Raw genomic sequence first — 18,671 nt, forward strand, 5'->3', positions numbered from 1 at the left:
GTGCTCACAGGGTACCTGTCACCTACTATGTACTTATTAAGCCTGTCAACCTACTAAGTGCTTAACAATGAAGGGAAGTTATTTTGAGAAAGAGATGCTCCTGATGCTCAAGACCTTTTTGGAAACTAACTTCTGAGTTGTGTCTGGGAGTAGCTCATCAAACTAGGGTAAGAAGGTTTTATTACACAGCTAAGCCTTGTCGAGTCCAAAGGTGGGGTAGTTTTGTTTTTCGTTTTTTGTTGTCGTTGCTGTTGTTAATTTGTTTTGTTGGTTGTTGTTGTTTCGTGTTTTCCTTTTGATGGATGACAACAAGCTCTAAGCATGCTTAACATTTTATTTCTTTATCCTGGCACTCAGCCATGTTGCCCCTCCCCCTTCCCCATTGGAAGGAAGGAAGGAAGGAAGGAAGGAAGGAAGGAGAGAGGAGAGGAGAGGAGAGGAGAGGAGAGGAGAGGAGAGGAGAGGAGAGGAGAGGAGAGGAGAGGAGAGGAGGAAGAGAAGGAAGAGAAGGAAGAAAGAGAAGGAAGAGAAGGAAGAAAGAGAAGGAAGAGAAGGAAGAAAGAGAAGGAAGAGAAAAGAAAGAAAGAAAGAAAGAAAGAAAGAAAGAAAGAAAGAAAGAAAGGAAGAGAGAGAGAGAGAGAGGGAGAGGGAGAGGGAGAGGGAGGGAGGGAGGGGGGGAGGGAGGGAGGAAGGAAGGAAGGAAGGAAGGAAGGAAGGAAGGAAGGAAGGAAGGAAGAAAGAAAGAGAAAGAAAGAAAGAAAGAAAGAAAGAAAGAAAGAAAGAAAGAAAGAAAGAAAGGAAGAAAGGAAGGAAGAAAGGAAGAAAGAAAGAAAGATCCATCTTCAACAGTATGTGTATCTGGCATATTTGCAGTATATTGTGTCGAGAAATATTCTCAAATAAATAGATAGTTCAAACATGGTTTTGGCTGCCAGTTATGGTGGTGTACCAAGCCCTTGGGAAACTGAGGCAGGAGAATCACACATTTGGGGACATCCTGGAATGCAAAGTAAATTTTAGGCTGACCCAAACTACACAAGATCTCGTCCTAAAATAAAATAGTGAGATAAAACATGGCTGTGAGGCTGGACAAAGGGGTCGGGAAAGCACGCTGCCCTCTGGGCTCACAAGCTTGTTCCCTGTCAGCCCCGGTGTCTCTGAGCTGATGCACTTCTTGTACTGATTTGCCCCTCTTGCTCAAGCAAAACAAAAGTAACCAAGTCAGCAGTCACAGCAGTCATGAGCTGCCTGGCATCCTGACTTGTATCTCAGCATTTTTCTCCTGTGAGGTAGAGTTAGTGCCGCATAACCCAGGAAGGTTGAGAGCCCCATCCCCTTCACACTGTCAAAGGCAGGATTCTGTGTCCATGGAGGTCAAACAAGAACTCGAGACCTTGGTCCCACAGAAGGAAGTGGCTGTAGGGTGTTAATGTGAGCTGTGTGGGGCATTCAGAGCCCAGTGCTTGCTATGGGAGCTGTTTTAGCTAACCCCTTTCTATGATCTTGATCTTTTTTGTTTTTAAAGATTTATTTATTATTATATGTAAGTACACTGTAGCTGTCTTCAGTGCACCAGAAGAGGGTGTCAGATCTCATTATGGATGGTTGTGAGCCACCATGTGGTTGCTGGGATTTGAACTCAGGACCTTCAGAAGAGTAGTCGGTGCTCTTAACCACTGAGCCATCTCTCCAGCTCCCTCTCTATGATCTTGAAGCAGGTTTAGTCAATGAGGTAGACAACAAGAACACAGGTAAAGCAAGCTTAGACTACGCAGGCCAGCTAAGGTTAGCACGGGAGCAAGGAGAAGAGCTGGTGCGTCTGGGTTCTTCAAGAGTCCTGCTCAGACTTTCCCAAGCTCCACGGGCAGAGAAACTTGTCTGTGCCAGGCCTCTTCAGCCCATGAAGGACCATCATACCAGAGTCTTTTCAATTTTCAGGCTTGGGCTTTCCAGTCATGATTAGACACGCTGGTTCTCAGGGGAGGACATGTGGGGGTAGACTGGTACCTGACTTCCAAAGCCAGGGTGAAGAATAGTTATTCTGACATTTAGGAGCTGTGTTTCAACACTGCCCCAATCCAGCTAAGAAGAGTGGCAAGGTTTGGGTTTCTGAAGCACTATTAGCAGTCCTGTCCTGTCCTGTCATGTCATGTCCTGTCTTGTCCTGCCCTGTCCTATTTTGTCCTGTTCTGTCCCATCCTATCTTGTTCTGTCATGTCCTTTCTTGGCCTGTCCTGTCTCTAGAACAGGTGTCCCGTCCATGTTTGCAAACGATAAGGGAAAATATTTGGATCTTTGAGTGTCTGCTGTGTGCCTCGATTATGTGAGCAGAATCTACCGAGCCTGATGACTCCTGTCTGCAGGCTTGCTTTTCCCTTTGTATGCAGCACAAGTGGAGAGCCCCTGGCCAGCAACTCTGCAGACTGACCCCTGGCTGGACATACTGTACTGTTTTCAGTGATGGAAACCCGTCAGTGTCTCTCAACAGCATCCAGTGTGCTTCTCACACACATCAGGCCATGTACAGGTTGGGGACATGGACAGAAATATCCCAAAATCCTAAGGAGAACTTCCAGTTAATGAAGGAGGAAGTGCCCTGTCAAATAGTCCCCAAATGCACAAGTGCAGTGGTAGCCTTAGAAAAGCAAAGTGGACACACTCCATGAGGTATGGCCTTCATGACATTGAAAAAGCAGATGTCTATGAGGTTCTGCTGACTGGAGTGAAGGAAGGAAGCACTCAGCATTGGAGAATGCTGTCTTTGCTACAAGGAGGGCAGGACGTGGAGACTGGAGGCCTAAGTGAGAGCATCTCTTTTGTAACCAGAGAACTCATTCATGTGAGGAGAAACTGGACAGGAGACCAGAGGAGAAAGTGGTACAGCTCAGGTCTGGATATGAGCAGACCCAGAGTGTCCCAGGGAAAGTCTGAAGGCCTTGGTCCTGGCCATGCATGCTGAGAGGGTTGGAGAGAAGAAAGTTATAGGAAGACATCTGTTTTAGTTGGAGATACAATCGCTGTGATAAAACACCAGAAACAAAATCAAATCGGGAAGGAAAGGGTCTGATTCATCTTACATTTCCAGGTGTATCACAGAGGAAAATCAGGCCAGGAGGGTGGAAGCAGGAATTGATGCCAGAGCCCTGGATGAGTGCTACTCACTGGCTCGCTGCTTGTGGCTGGCTCAGCTTGCTTTCTGATAGAACCCAGGACCACCAGCCCAGAAGTGACTCCACCCACAATGGGCGGGACCCACCCTACCACACCAATTGCTTATTTTTAAAAATGCCCTACAGGCTTGCCTACAGCCAGGTCGTATGGAGGTATATTCTCTACGGCAAGTCCCTCTTGCCAAATGCCTCTAGTGTGTGTCAAGGCGACAAACTACACCTGAGTTTCAAACTTGCATGACCCAGGATTAGTGACTTTTCTTCTCTCTCTGCTCTCACCATGTATGGCACCTGGTTTGAGGACTTTTTTTTCCTCTTTATCATCCATGTGCTAGGCTTATTACGCAGGAAAACGGTAGTGAGTGTGCGCAAGTCCTTCAGAGTTGGTGGACTATCTGTGAAGACTGAGGAGTTATGATATATGACACCAAGCCATCTTCCAACATGCTTGAAGCAGGCTGGTTGTAAGTGATAAATCTAGAAAGTGATAAGAAAGTGAGGCCCGAAAAGTGGAGTGTCCTCTTAGAAGAAAAGGCTGGGGATCGGAATGCAGATGCATGAATGGCCTGGTTTGGAATCTGGCTCAGAACCATGGGGCCAAACCTTAACTCAAAACCACATGGGAAGAGATCCTTCAAGCTTCAAATGGCAGGCTCTACCTTGGGTCTTTCCTAAGCATGCCAGGGACAGTGAAATGAAGTGAGCTGTTTTACAGGAGCCCATGAAGTGAGTGAACTTAAGGACAAAAAGTGGGTCACAATTTCTTTTACTTCAGCAGCCTCTTTTTAAAACCATGACCCACTTGACCATTTCTAAATCTTTATAGGTATCACCATGGCAACCATTGATATGAAAACTAATATTAGCTCGGACAATTCTGCCTCAGATGATCTGATATTTTTCCACTGCTGTGGTCATCTCCACGGTCTGTGCACATGAGCAAAGACGGTCCCCTCCAATCCTTTCATTGCTGTCTTTTGTCCTGAGGAGATAAGTGCTTGTCAAATGCCCCAGTTGTTACAGAATGGCCCAGTGGCTTGTGCACAGGGCGTCTACACATTCAGTATATAAGATCTGCTCATCTCTGGGTGTGTAGTGAAGGACCCGGCAGGTAGCACCTGGGTTATCTATGGAGCAAGGCTGGGGTACTTCTAAGGATGATTGGCTGGAAGCAATGTATAGTAGCCCTGTCTACCCTCAGCTTCTCTTGTAAGGCTTAGGTTACCCCTAGTTAATAGGAAAAGGATTACTAGAGGGTAGTAAGCTATTGAGAGAGAGAGAGAGAGAGAGAGAGAGAGAGAGAGAGAGAGAGAGAGAGGTGAACAGGCTCCATTTGCATTTTTATTACACTGTATTCTTATACTTTAATTTTGTTATTGCCCATCTCTTACTTTGTCTAATGTGTAAATTAAATTTCACCACAGTTAAATTTACAGGAACGATAGCTTATATTGGGCTCAATTCTTACTCTGGTTTCAGTGTGTATCATATGTTTCTCCTACAGCTAAATAGATGTTTCCTATGTGTCCCATATAGCTCTGCACACACTTGTATCATACATCAACAGTTACCATTGTATTTAGTTTCTCCCTTTTGAATCGTCAGTGTCTCATCTCAGTCCTGGGCATCACACCGCCACAATTATATTCTTTCCATTCTTAGAGTCACCACTCTCAGAGTGCCATATTTTATAATCTTGCCTCATTCATCCATCCATCCATCCATCCATCCACCCACCCACCCACCCACCCACTCACCCATCACTCCCTCCCTCTCTCCATTCAGTAAGCAAACACACTGAATACCTGTAGGAGTGAGCATTTCTTCACTGTTACCAAAAACCTGAAGCACCGACAAAGGACCAGTAAAGCTGCCTGGTGAGACCCAGTCAGTTCCCTTTATCACTGCAGTGACACAGTATCTAACAACAGCTGCTCAGGGAAGGAAGACTTACTTTGGTTTCTTGAAGGTACAGTCCATCATGGCAGGGAAGGCACGGCACCACACAGGTGGATACATTGTATCCGCAGTTGTGGAACGGAGAGACTGTTCAGCTATGTTGTCCTTTCTCTAGAGTCTGGGACACCAGCTCCTGGGTTGGTGGCACCCACACTGAGTGGGTCTTCTCTCTCCAGTCAAGACTACTTAGAAATAACTTTAGAGTCCTAGACAGAGGTGTGTGTTTCCTTGGTCAATGTAAGCCCAGTGGAGTTGACACTTAAGATTATTCATGACATGTCCACATTGTATTAAATTTCTCCTAATTGAAACTTTTGTAATACATTCCAAGTGTGTACCACATAGGGAGAATGTTCCCATATACCACTTATGCTCATCCTCCAGCCACAATAATTTACTTCAGCTGCTACAGGAAGTTTCTCACAGGACTCTTCTGTGGATACACAGTTCAGAAGCACTGCTCTAATCTAATTAAACAGAAAATGTAAGGAGGTTTTAAGGGATGATGATGTTGAGAAAAGTCAAAATCTGAAGCCTATAGATCCTAACATTATCTAGTATTCTGCCTATCAACTATAATGGTACTCATAAGAATGTAATGTGTACATATATGCTCCTTGAAGCTTAACAATCATACACTTTAGGAACCAACATTGTGATGCCTCGGAAGGATCCAGTTAAAAAAAAAAAAAACAAACTTTCAGGTTTTCCATTCTGAGTATTTATGCCTTGACTTTAAACACTATCACATCCTGCCACCTAAGTTGACTTGGTAAAGCCTGGCTCTGAGCAACAGTAAGTTGAGCAAATCAGATTGGTTGGAGGGTCTGAGAGGTCCTTCTCAATGAAGAGGAAGGGGGATGTCTTTAGACCCCTAGAGGAGAACACCACCACAATGTCACATGTATCTCCACCTATAATAGGCAAAGCTTGCAGGGTTTTCACCAAATAACGTGTACAGGTATCGCCAATAACTCGGACTCCAAGTCACTGTTGCAGATAGCGTGAGAATGCACGAGAAGCCCCATTCCTGGGTGACAGACTCTTGAAGAACACATTCATCTCTGTATTGGATAACGTTTTATGGATGTTCTTGCCCAAATACCCTGTAGCCAGAGGAGTCCCTTAGAGCATTAACAGGTAGTGGCTGGTGTATCCTTAAATGCCACAGCCGCAGGATCAGCCCCTGATCACGTTGCAACCATGATTCATCCTCACTTACTGAGCCAAATCTTAATTCTTTGATGTGGCCTGAACAAGGAGAACATTACTGGCACCGCACACTATGTCTTAACACATAGAGGTATAAAATTAGACCTTGATTTCTAATGCTTATGGGTCCTTTCATAAAACCAAAGAGTGCTTTAAACTGATGTATAAACACAAGGTTCATAGAGAAAAACCATTATCATGTTGATTTGAAAGCATTGTTTCATGAAAATTCTGTGTGCTACGTTTTTGGAGAGAAAGTTGTAACCTCTCATCAGTTTACCTAACTTCGTCACTGGTTAGCATGAGAAATGCCTCTTTGGGTACATCAACCCAACATATGTGTGTGTGTGTGTGTGTGTGTGTGTGTATGTATGTATAGTGTGTGTGTATGTATAGTGTGTGTGTATGGATGTGGTATGTGTGTGTGTGTGTGTGTGTGTGTATGTATAGTATTACTCTAGGTAAATCTATCTCTCGGGTTTCAGTCAGTCAAATGCCAGACTTATCCCAAATTGCCAGAAACGAGTCCTTGATTGCCCGTCTCAATGTGGCACCTCTTGGTAATTCTGTAAAGATGTTTCCTGTGCTTGGAAATTAAGGTGAGCGATGTACCATTATTGCAATCTTCAATAAATGGCCTTCTAATGCAATTATTGCTGGGGCTGGGAACAGAACAATCTCTCATTGTTATTTATTGCTGTACTTACTGCTAATGAACTGCTGTTGCAGGCTGATGCATCCAAGGACAAGATCCAAGCAATAGCTCTTCTGGAAAATGTGAACTGACTGAGTAGTGTGGATGCTGTGGGCATAGCTCATCTCTGGGTCTTAATGAGGCTCTTTCACTCCAGATTGTGTGTCTTTGTGTGTATATGTGGTGTGTATGTGTGTGTGCATGTGTGTATGTGGTGTATGTATGTATGTATGTATGTATGTATGTGGGGTGTGTCCATGTGTGTGTGTGTGTGTGTGTGTGTGTGTGTGTGTGTGTATGTATAGTGTGTGTGTATGGATGTGGTATGTGTGTGTGTATGTATGTATAGTGTGTGTGTATGTATGTGGTATGTATGTGTGTCGTGTGTGTGTGTGTGTGTGTGTGTGTGTGTGTGTGTGTGTGCTGTAGGCATAGCTCATCTTTGGGTCTTAATGAGGGTGTTCCAGTCCAGATAGTGTGTGTGTGTGTGTGTGTGTGAGTTCATATGAGTATGCAAAGTTCTTACACTTTGTGCTCTTTTATGTTTCTGTGAAACATCAGTCACCTATGGGGACCCCCATGGACATTTCTCTGGCCATCCACATCAGTGGTTGTCAAGATTAAGTGATTTATAATCACTCAAGTGAACTGTTACCCAACATCTGATTTGCATAGTCTGGGCTGCTACCCAAAAACATTTCATTATTAGTCATATGTCAGACTCAAGGTGGTCTCACATAAATGCTGTGATTATGTTTGGTCCTGAGACACAAACAGATCAGAAAGTGGTTTGTGCACAACTGAGTTTGGGAAACTCTGATATTCTTCCCAATCTCTACCATCTGGAAACAAGTCTTCAATATTCAGATGCATCCCTGATACATCTTGATGAGGGCAGAAGCAACCAGGTTGTTTTGAAATGCCCCGAAAATTGATGTCAAGTATGACACAGAAATCCTGTACATCATTTTCATTGATTCTGAGAGCATTCTAGAAGTGGTGTGTTATAATGAAATCACATTTTCAGGGTGGGCCCATACCGGACAAGAACAGGCAGTGAGCAGGGGACGGGGAGAAAGTCCAGGACATCAGGAACCAATTAAGACACAAAGCTGACTCTCTTTTAAGCCACCGTTGCAGGCTTGCCTAAAGAGGGCAATGTAAACCCAAAGGTGGCTGGCAAGTCAGCAGGCCAGCTGCTGGATGCCTCTTGCTCCTCAATCCTCCATTAACTATTGATGGCCACTGAAAGAAATAGAATTGGTGATGAGGAGCATTGACAACTTCATGAGAGTTGTGGAGGCTTGCTGGTGTTGTTATTGTGTCTTTGTGGCAAGGGTAGAAAAAAATGATTAAAAACCTTAAGCCTCTCAGAACAGTTTGATGCAAGTCATCTGTATGGGAGTTGAATTCAGTAAACACATATTACCATCTTCCATTCTTAATATTTCCTAAATAGAGAATTCCCAGGAGTAAAACATTCTGCGTGTATTTATTTTATTTGGAAATGGAATTAAATTGCACATTTCTAACTCCCATCTCTTACATTTTACAGTTTCATTCTTTATACTATATACCAGACCCTCAAATAGAAAACACTCACAAAGGATTCTTATGATCTAAGAGAGGAATAAAATTATTGAGTATTTCAGTTCTACAAAAGAACTAGGTGTTAAAATAACTCTTACCATTGTATTGTTAGAAGTTACTTTATTTAAAAGGACTGAGACCTAGCTCTAACATTCAGAGAAATCAAATTATAAGGGTGTGTTTTAATCAAGTGAAACACTAGGTGTACTGACCCAACTTTCAGCTTCTGTAAGTATGGAGGAAAGGAGACAAGTACGGAATTCTACAGTTAATGCTGTATTAGCCTATCAAAGCTTGCTCCTTTGCAAATGCTCACATTTTTTTTGGTACACTTTGTGTTGCATTTGTAGATGTTGGTGGTTTTAGAATCATGCCTTCCATCTGTGTTACGCATCTATCCCGTCTCCACACTGATCAATGCACACAATCACGATGGAGCCAGCATCTGGAAGCATTAATGAGCTACAAGCTTAGCGTTATTCTGAATATTTAGACACTAGGAACTCTTAAATGAATTCCCATTTCAGAAGGAGGTGCTTGTTGCTTTTGAATTATGCATTCACCCTTGGATTGCTTATTCACGGTCTCCGGTAATGCTGTGACTAAAGACCTGTGCCCTGATTTCAAGGATTTGATATGCGATTCAGGTGCCCGGCATTCCTATGAAGGCAAAGCAGGCCTCGACTGGTCTCTTCAAAGGCCGTTAACATGTTACTAAGCCTGCAGCTTAAATTGAACAACTGAGAACAAATGGTGTGTTTGCCTAACGAAGCAGCACGTCTGGGGTTTGCTCCAACTCCAGTCTTCCTTCCTCTTCATGTCTGAAAGACCTGCAGACAGGGTCAACAGTCAGATTCCCATCATGTTTTCTGCTATCTTGTTCATGAAGCTGACAAATGTTGCTGCCAAGGCAACCTGAAAATTCTGTTTGCTTTAACTTGGGTATCAAGTGGGAGCAATCACTGTTGTTCAGGTGGTGGAGGGCTGTGAGTACCAAGGAATCGGCCTTATACTGCTGCTTGCATGTGGACAGAGTTTTGTGGGGAACCCTGCCTCTTCATTTTGTATCTGAGATAAGCTGCATTCCTACACCATGGATTGAATTCCTGCCTGGTTGTTGGCCTTCAGTGATACATATTATGTGCAGTAAAGCAATTATAGGAAGCATAAAAATAACATGTTATAGAGCAAGCCTGACTGTATAGGAGGAGAACGGGATGGGTATCCTGAGACCTGGGCTGCCGAGACGGAACCTTTCCCTGCATTTTGTAGACATCCACATTTGCAGAACATCCCATGAAATACAAACCCGAATTCTCCTGTAAAATGGCCACCAGCTCTGAGACAATGTGAAAGGCTTTTAGTTGGGAGCGTTGCTGTACATCTCAGTCAGAAATAGACTTAACAAAACCACTATTCTGTAACTTGTTGGAGAAGCAGTTTCTGCGTTAGAAAAGTGAGGGCTACCCTGAGGTCTGAGCTGCTTCATCTGCAGTAGTGAAAGGGATTTGTGAAGAATTCAAGCAAATCCAGCTGTGGTTGATCCAGCTGTGATTGATAGTATCATTTTTTACTCAAACTTTTATTGTCTACTATTTCTCCCTCTCCTTTCTATATGGAAGGATTGGACATTTTATTGTCCAGTGATTGTTAGATGGGCTATTAATATATTACTCTTACTTGGTCGGTATTAGGTATGATATGTTATTTGTAGGTGGATGTGTGCTTGTGCATGTGTGTGTGCCTGTGGAGACCAGAGGTCAACTTTGAGTGTTGTTCCTTATATGCCTGCTCTACCTTGCTTTGTGAGATAAGAGTCTTTGATAGGCCTGGAAGTCACCCATGATTCTAGCTGTTTCTCCTTCAAGTCCTGTCTCTATCTTCAAAGTGCTGATAGTACCAGAATATGGCGCCACGACTGGATCTCTTATGTGGGTTTTGAGTGATCAAACTGCGGTCCCCATGCTTACAAAGTGAAAGACTCCAAGAGGAGCCCCTCGCTCAGGCCTCAGGACAATAGCGGACACCCAAGAACTCACGATAGACCAAGCTTGTTGCAAACCACATGAGGCTTTATTCGGGGAAAGCCAGAGCTCTGGGGACGACTCATATCCCACACATGGGGTAGAGGAGTCGACCTCGAGGGGAAAGAGGTCCCAGTTTTTATAGGCCCTCAGGGGGGAAAGGAGAAGGGGGAGAGTAGGGGATTTCCAGATCTAAACAATGTCTATTCTCAAGAAATGGGTATGGGAGGGGTACAAAGAAAGAGTCTAATGAGGGTGCAGCAATGGGCACACACCTGGTCAGAACATTGGCAGACACACAGGTTTGAGGAGTGGCCAGAGCATTGCGCACCTCTATTTTTCTAAATCAGTGAAGCTATTTCTGCTAACACTGACGTCTATCTTGCCAATTTCAGGGCTTCTGTGTCCTTTTACATTCTGCCAGGATCTTTCAAAAGCAAGCACTTAGCAGCTAGCTCCTCACCGAGTCCATGGTGCCTTTTGAACTTCATAGAATCCTAGAATATGGAAGCTTAAGGAGTTTGGAAAACACCCTGATGTTTTCCTACATAAGGTGTCTGAATCCTAGATGTAAAGAGGTAGCATAGGCCAATATTTGGCATCTATTCATTCATTTAGAAAAAAATGGGTTCTGACTTGCAATGTCCTCTGTGAGGCACTGTGGGAAGACAGAGATGACTACCAAGGGCTCCTGCAAGATAGTATTAAGGCAGGGCAGAGTGTTCAGTTGAGCACACGCGAGTTAAGTACTAAGAGAGCAATGATCTGCTCGTGAGTTGCCTGTTTTGGCATTTCTTTTCGTTCCGTATCTGTGTTAGATACACAAAAGTAGTAGCTGATAGTCTTGGTTGTGCCCAAAGGAAGTTAGAGCAACTGCTACCCAGCTTCCCATTTCAACTTGGTAAGGATGAGATGACTTGAGACAAGCCAGCCTAAAATTTGCCATGTAGCTGAGGAAGACTTGAATTATGCTCTTCCTGCCTGACCCCAGCTGGGTGCTGAGATTAGGGACCCAGCATATACTGCCTGGTGAAGTGTGTACAGTGCTGGGGATCGATCCTGGGGTGTCCTGCCTTCTAGGCAAGTTCTCTACCAATTGAGCTACCTCTGTAGCTCTTAATGCAGTCCTTGAACTTGCAGATTGTTAGGATAATTAGCTAGGCATTCCTAACTTTTCAAACAGAATACTTAGCATTCTACTGTTTTTCCCTCCTCCCTGGAGAGTAGTCACCCACATGCCACCCCTGATTTATCCACGAGGATTCATGAGTCATGGAGAGAACAGGCTGCGTTCAACTTTTTTTTTTTTTTTTTTAAATCGCAAAAACATTGCATCAAAATGAATGAAAGGCTCGGAGCCATCTGGGTCTCAAAGGATATTGCTGAGTTTGTGTTTGTTGTAAATGATATGGTTTGTTCTCGTCCATTTTCAAGGAAGGGACCTTCGTTGAAGGTGCATGCACGTGCACACGTGCACACGTGCACACACACACACACACACACACACTGCCTCCATTCATGGATTTATGAAACAGAGCCACAGATGTGCCCGTATGACAGGTACACATGTCTCAAAACTAACAAGTGGCCCTCATGCATATTAGATATTTGAACCCTTACATGTTGTTAGATGTAAAGAACTCTAGGTCTTTTTTACCTTTGGCTCCTGGGTCTGGACCATAGGCCCCTCCTCTCTGCAGCCTGGAATCTGCCTATCTACTCTACAGTCTATGCAGTGCCATAGATTCCCCCCCCCCCCCCACTATTCCATTCAAAATTTTAATTTCCAGAGCTGCACATCTAGAAAACACAGTCCCTAAACTCCATAGCAGACCAGTAACATAATTTCCTAACCTTCTCTCTCATAGGAGGTATCAAAGCCCCCTCCTCTCCAGCCAAGGCAACTGGATGTCCCCTCCCTTTCCTACTGACATTGTAGATACTCTAGATTCCCTGGCCAAGCCTCCCCATCTCCTCAGGCCTGCTCAGTGTAAGCCACCACTCATCCCTGCTGGGGACATTTATTTTACATCTTATCTGTGCCATCCATTAGTAAATTCAATCGTTTGTTAATCTCTTTCCCTCCTTTAATGAGTTTCAGCTTCAGGCCAGTGACTAGGTGATTTGAGAAAGGCCTTAGAAGCCTTAAAGAAATATGCCAGAGTGTCTTGAGCCCCAGAGAGTGTGAGATGGCCAGAGAACTAATCAAGTCAGGATCTCTCTCTCTCTCTCTCTCCCCGCCCCCCCCCCCCCCCCAGCTTAAGCTTTGTAGCTCCCAGGAAAGAGGGAGCTGCAGACAGACACAAAAACTAGTTATCATTCTAATTAACTCCGGTCTTCACTGTGAACTTAAATCTGGAGTCCTGAACCTCTGTTAACACACTTCCAATTTCAAAACGGGAGGATTGGGGGTAGGGAGAGGGGGAGATACTGCAGTCCCCAAGGCAATAGAGAACTCACCAGAAGGTCAAAAGAAAAGAGAGAGAGAGAGAGAGAGAGAGAGAGAGGGAGAGAGAGAGAAAGAGAGAGAGAGAGAGAGAGAGAGGAGCCACACTCCCCACGGGGATCTCTAAAGGGAGAGGAGGGGACCCAGAGGCCCTGCAATAATCCAAGTGTAAATCCAAAGGCTACTGCTCTCAGCAGCTGACTCGGTCGCGGTCCCCCAGAGCTAGGTTCTAGAGGACTGCTCAACCTAGGTGTCCTGAAGAACTGCAGCGGCCCCCTCCCCCGCGCGGGAGGGAAGCCAGGACGAGGTTGGCCCCCCTCGCTCGGAGTCTGGGCGTGGGCCCCGCCGCAGCTCCGCGGAGCCTCCGTGCCTCCTGCAAAGGGGGGCGGGGGAGCCCTGGGCTGCGGCTTCCTCCCGCGCGGAGTCTCCTGCGCACCGCCGAGCAGGACGCCAGCGCCAGCCCGGTCCCCACGCCGCGGCGCGCCCGGCCTTCCCGCCGCCCCCAGGTAACTTTTTCTGCCCTTGGCGGGCCGAAGGGCTCCGAGGGGGACTCGCTTCCAAGACGCGCGGGGCTTGGGGGGCCCCGGTGCGCTGCGCTGCGCCCGCCGACCTCGGCCTCCGCCCTGGGGGCCTCTCTCCGAGCTCCGGCCCCTGGGGGCGATCGGGCCCTGCGCCCCTCTCCAGCCATCGGCGCGGAACCCCGGGTTGGGACGCCATGTTCCGAGCGTGCGGGGCTTGGGGGGAAAAACACTGCGGCGCCAGGCCGGGGGCTGTGCGCGGGAGGGGTTGTGCGTCCCCGAGGCTGCGGCTGCCGCTGCGTCCGTGCCCCGGGCGGGCGCGGCGGGTCTCGGAGCATCCTGGCTCCACGGCGAGGCGGGCCGCTTTTACGTAACTTGCCTCTCCCTCGAGTGGCCGGCGACCTCGGGCCGGCTACTGGCCAGCCAGGTTGCCCCGGGCCTGGGCACCTGCCGGCCGCGCGCCCCTGGGACGGCTCCCTGCGCCGGGCGGGAACGCGCCCCGGCCTGCAGAGCCGAGCACTCGGCCGGGCGCGGCTCACCTGGCGCCCTCGGGACTGCGGGTCGCCTGGAGGGGTCGGGGTAGGGAGGCTGGGGACCGCAGGACTCCGGTCCCTGCTAGTTGCGGCTGGTGCACCCAGGCTCCTGCACCCGGGGGTGGGGGGAGGGCTTGCTTTTTCGGGTTCTCTCTCTAATCGCGCCCTACTCTTCCCCTTCCCCCTACCCCCTGCACCCGGTGCCAAGTTCACAGCTTCTGCAATGCGGTGGGTGTGGTTACCTCGCAGATTGTAAGTGTGGTCCTTCTGGTGGGAACATTCTTGCTTTCTTTCTCCTTTTAGATGTACTGATCTGAAGTTTTCTTGGGGGTCGGGGGGGGGGGGCGATTTACCTTCCCGTCTTTGCAGACCAGGGTTCAAGTTGGGAAGAGTGCTACAGAACAAATCGAATGATAAAGGGAACATGTGGTATTAATTAAGCATGGAGGCTGGGCAGTCCTGAGAGGGCCAGGCAATCCTGCTAATAACGCAATGCTTCCATTACGTGTTTAAGTTGGCGTTTCAGCTTTTTTACATTACTTTATGGAATTGCTTTTGCAGACATCCTTGGCTGGGGTTTTCAGGGGCCCGTTTGGGGATCTGTGGGGCGGTCGGATGTTCTGGGGGTTACTCTTGGTAGCATAACTTAACCAAGTAAAGGACTCATCAAATCCGGCGATCAAAAGAAATTTCTTTTTTGCGCCTTACACTGCCTTTTAAAGCCCCCATGAATCAAAAATGATGGAACTCCACGTATATCCGGAGGCCATGAATGCAGCACCGTTAGAGTTAAGTGGGGCTTTGAAGGAGTGAACCTGCGGAGGAGGAGGAGGAGGAGGAGGAGGAGGAGGAGGAGGAGGAGGAGGAGGAGGAGGAGGAGGAGGAGGAGGAGGAGGGATTTGATGATCCTTATTGACTCTGCTCAGTGCTTTTACCGCTGTCTTTGAATTGCATGGTCATTGTGGCATCAACTTTTTAAACCTTTGTTTGGAGTAACAAAGTTATCGTGAGAGGAAATAATTTCCAAATTGAAGAAGCATGCCTCTCCTTTGTTAGTTTCCAAAACCCCGATGGAATAAGCTGAAGGCTGTGAGTATTGAATTATTTACACTATGATTATTCCAATGGTCTAGAAAAAAAGCTAGATAATTAGAAGCACAAGCCACTGCATGAACTGATCTCGCGCACAGCAAGTTCTTGCAAAAACAGAGCATGTGTTTCGAGAGGTTTGATCGGAAACCAGAAGAGTGGCCTCTGTCGCTTGTAAACACCTTTAGGCCGAGGATTGTAGAGCTAGGGGGCAAAGGCCATTGTCCCAATGACATACTTACATCTAATTTTTTAGAGAATTTCCTTAGGCATAAATATGGTTTAGAGAGTGCGTTCGCCAATCCCCGTTGGGTCCTTGGACCAAGGCCAACTTTGATTTCTGTGGAAATACAAGATTCAGGTTTACTTCTCTGACTGGATCTGGGGTGTGTGTGTGTGTTGCTTTTTTAAAAATCCAAAGGCAGGGTTGGAAGAGATGACTCAGTGCTTAAGAGCATTGACTGCTCTTTAGAAGACTCTGGTTTGATTCCCAGCACTCACATGGCAGTTCACAACCATCCATTCCTCCAGTTCCAGAGGACCCAACATCTTCACTGAGACACGCATGCAGGCAAAACAACAATGCACATAAAGTAATCACAAATAAATGATAAGGTTTCTAAGTCCAATGGCCAAGCCACTAAGGGTGCACTGAGGTAGGAGTGAGGTGACAACCTGTGACCTCAGAGAGCTGTTGATGCTGTCCTTTCAGGCTAGTGTGGAGGGATTGGCTCATCAGTGCTTTCTTCGCTTGTAGGATGCACAGCCATCTTTTTTTTTTTTTTTTTTTTTTTTTGGATTGGATATTTTCTTTATTTACATTTCAAATGGTTGCCCCTTTCCAGGTCTCCCCTTAGGGAGCCCCCTATCCCCTACCTTGGACCCCTGCCTCTATGAGGGTGCTCCCCCACCTACCCACTCACTCCTGTCCTCCCACCCTGGCATTCCCATACACTGAGGGGAATTCTACAATGGATAGGTGGGAATCGGCGATTTCCATGGCAGTGAAAGTTGACTCCAAGAGTAGCCTGGGAAATCTTTCCTTTCGGGTGAGAATTCAAGTATAGCGAAGAGAATTTTCTTAAGTAGAGTACTCTGGTTGTCCTTCATAATTCTGTCCTCACAGTCTTTTCTGAATTCCACTCCCCTCTGAGTGTGAGCTTTATGATGGAGTATAAACTCCCCACTGAGAGCCACGAATCAAGTTCACCTTCAGCACCCCGTCCTTTCAGAAGGCTCACCACTAGTTGCTCATTTGATGGGAATTCATCAGACACTCAGGGCCCTTTGAAGGGCTCCACTGCTATTGCATTTGTCCTGGCTATAAAGGATTATGTCCCCAGAAACAGGGCCCGGACAGTGACATCATTGCTGGGCTGGGGCTATGACATCACTATGGCTCAGAGGAAAACAGGGTGGGGCAGGCAGAAGCATTGGAGTCCCATCGAAGCCTGCAGAAGCCTTTCATGAGGCTTTCACCGTGAACAGCACAACAAGGTATCGTATGGATGTGAAGTGGTAAAAATCTTCGAATATTTCTGTCCCATAAGAAAATACTGTGGGGTTCAGCAAGTCAGGCTTTTAAATTTATTAAGCCTGTAGTTGATCCTGTTTGCACTATTGTACTATTGCAATATCATGCGTAAATTTTTTTCATTTTTAGGTTATTAGTGCCATCTTTAAAATATCTCGTATCTTTTATACTTTCTGAGTTGGCAATGCTGTTTTGTGGTTTGACGCAATGTGCTTGCTGTTCACAACTGGGGAAAAATAGAAAAGCTAGAGGTGTCACAGGTGTAGGAGCTATCTGCCATGATCTGTGGGTAATTAGTTTCCATTCTAACTTTGCTTTATTTGCTGATATTATTTTGTAATTTGACATTTTAATCCTTGGAGAATTCTAGTGTGGAGACATGTCTGGTCCAAATTAGCATCTAACAGGGGGTCAGAGGACGCTCAGGTCCCGAGTGCTCCTATACTCTACGTACCTCATAGCCTATAAAGTATATTAGCTGCTTTTTATGAACTTAGTGTGATCTCATCAGGGCAGAGGGAAGAGCCACGCATCAGTCTCGGGTGTCTTCTGTCTGGGTCTTTGCAAAGATGACTGCCATGATTTCACCTTGATGAGGTAGCACTGTAGGAAGTCGGGGTGGTTCCTACTCAAAGGTTCGGCTATTCCAGGACACGTTCCTGAAGCAGAGAGAAGAAAAGGACTTGAGAACAGTGGAGGTAGAGAAGTCTAAATTAGGTGCTAGGCCTGCAGATCACTGGTGAAATGTCTTCGGTACTGTGGTTTTAGACCTTGCGATGATTGGTTAAATTGCACACTGCAGGACTGGAAGCTTCTATTAGCTCCCAACCCCTAATTCTTTTGTAATTTGCAGTATGGAAGAAAGGCTGACAACTTAATTTTAAGATAGCTGACATTTTGATACATTGTTCTTACAGACTTTCTTACAAACCACACATATGTGCACTCAACATAAGCATATGCACACACACACACACACACACACACACACACACACATGGAGGTAGTCTTGTGTTAAGCCTAGAAAACAAATGCATTGTTTAAATTTTTCCCTGTGATTATTGTTTTTCCTCCAATCATACTAGATCGAGTGCATGGTATGGGTTAGGATTTATTCTTCCTGGGTTTTTATCCCTGAAACAAACAGTTCTAACTCCTGATGCATTCGGTATGTATGCAACCAAATAAGAAACAATTATGACATATTACTTATGACGAAGTGCTTGAAAAGCATCACTATTGGGCGCAAGACCGAAGTACCTGGTCATATCTGCAGCTGTTATTTTTAATAGAAAGGTCCTCTGCATATCCACCTTGATCCCTGGCTGTAGCTTAAACTGTGCAGGTCCCAGCAGGTTTGCTGTATCGGAGAAGAGCACGCTTGAGAGGTGTTCAGCACGGAGGATGATGGTGACGTCAAGGGGAGGACTGTGGGTATTCTGTTTCTTTTCCCACCAACTCTGGGAGAATCCGTGTAGGGGGATGCTCATTCAGAGGGACGCTAGCAGATGGAAGCAGGGCAAAAGCTGAAGTGTCTCAATGCTGGGAGATGGTACTGGTCCTGCCTGTGATGAAAACGGAGGAAAAGTGTGTGTGTGTGTGTGTGTGTGTGTGTGTGTGTTTGTGTGTAAAACAAGACATGCACATATATTATTCCTATGCACATATGCAATGTGTATGTATATAATGCATATATACAAGATGTACATAGACATTATTTCTGTATGTATATACATTGTCTGTATTCTCAAGTAGTAGTTTCTCTAATTCAAGTTCCAATCTCATCACATAAAGCCTCACCCAGTTCCCCCCCCACCCCAGTCTCAAGCGTTGGGTTTTATTGTACAGTGTGTCAGTTGTGTTTCCTCTAACGCATAGCTTAGACTGGCTGCCAGCTGCTTT

At 46.1% G+C, this 18,671-nt stretch overlaps 1 protein-coding gene across 28 annotated transcripts in view; it reads left to right on the plus strand.

Annotated features, from left to right (window-relative positions):
- Positions 1 to 18,671, plus strand: part of Epb41l3 (erythrocyte membrane protein band 4.1 like 3) — a 214,345-nt gene that overhangs the window by 67,663 nt on the left and 128,011 nt on the right. For 8 of the 28 annotated variants that reach the window (XM_006523612.4, XM_030249489.1, XM_030249492.1 and 5 more), the window contains exon 1: positions 13,315 to 13,601. The exons of 6 other annotated variants lie outside the window; for them this stretch is intronic. The gene's annotated coding sequence lies outside the window, so the exon portion shown is untranslated. Of the gene's footprint in view, positions 1 to 13,074; positions 13,602 to 14,114; positions 14,193 to 14,316; positions 14,399 to 16,046; positions 16,733 to 18,671 lie in introns of those variants that run through there. 14 more of the 28 variants (NM_001355734.1, NM_001355736.1, NM_001355735.1 and 11 more) reach the window with 8 other exon arrangements.

This window comes from Mus musculus, chromosome 17 (assembly GCF_000001635.26).
Source record: "Mus musculus strain C57BL/6J chromosome 17, GRCm38.p6 C57BL/6J".
NCBI lineage: Eukaryota > Metazoa > Chordata > Mammalia > Rodentia > Muridae > Mus > Mus musculus.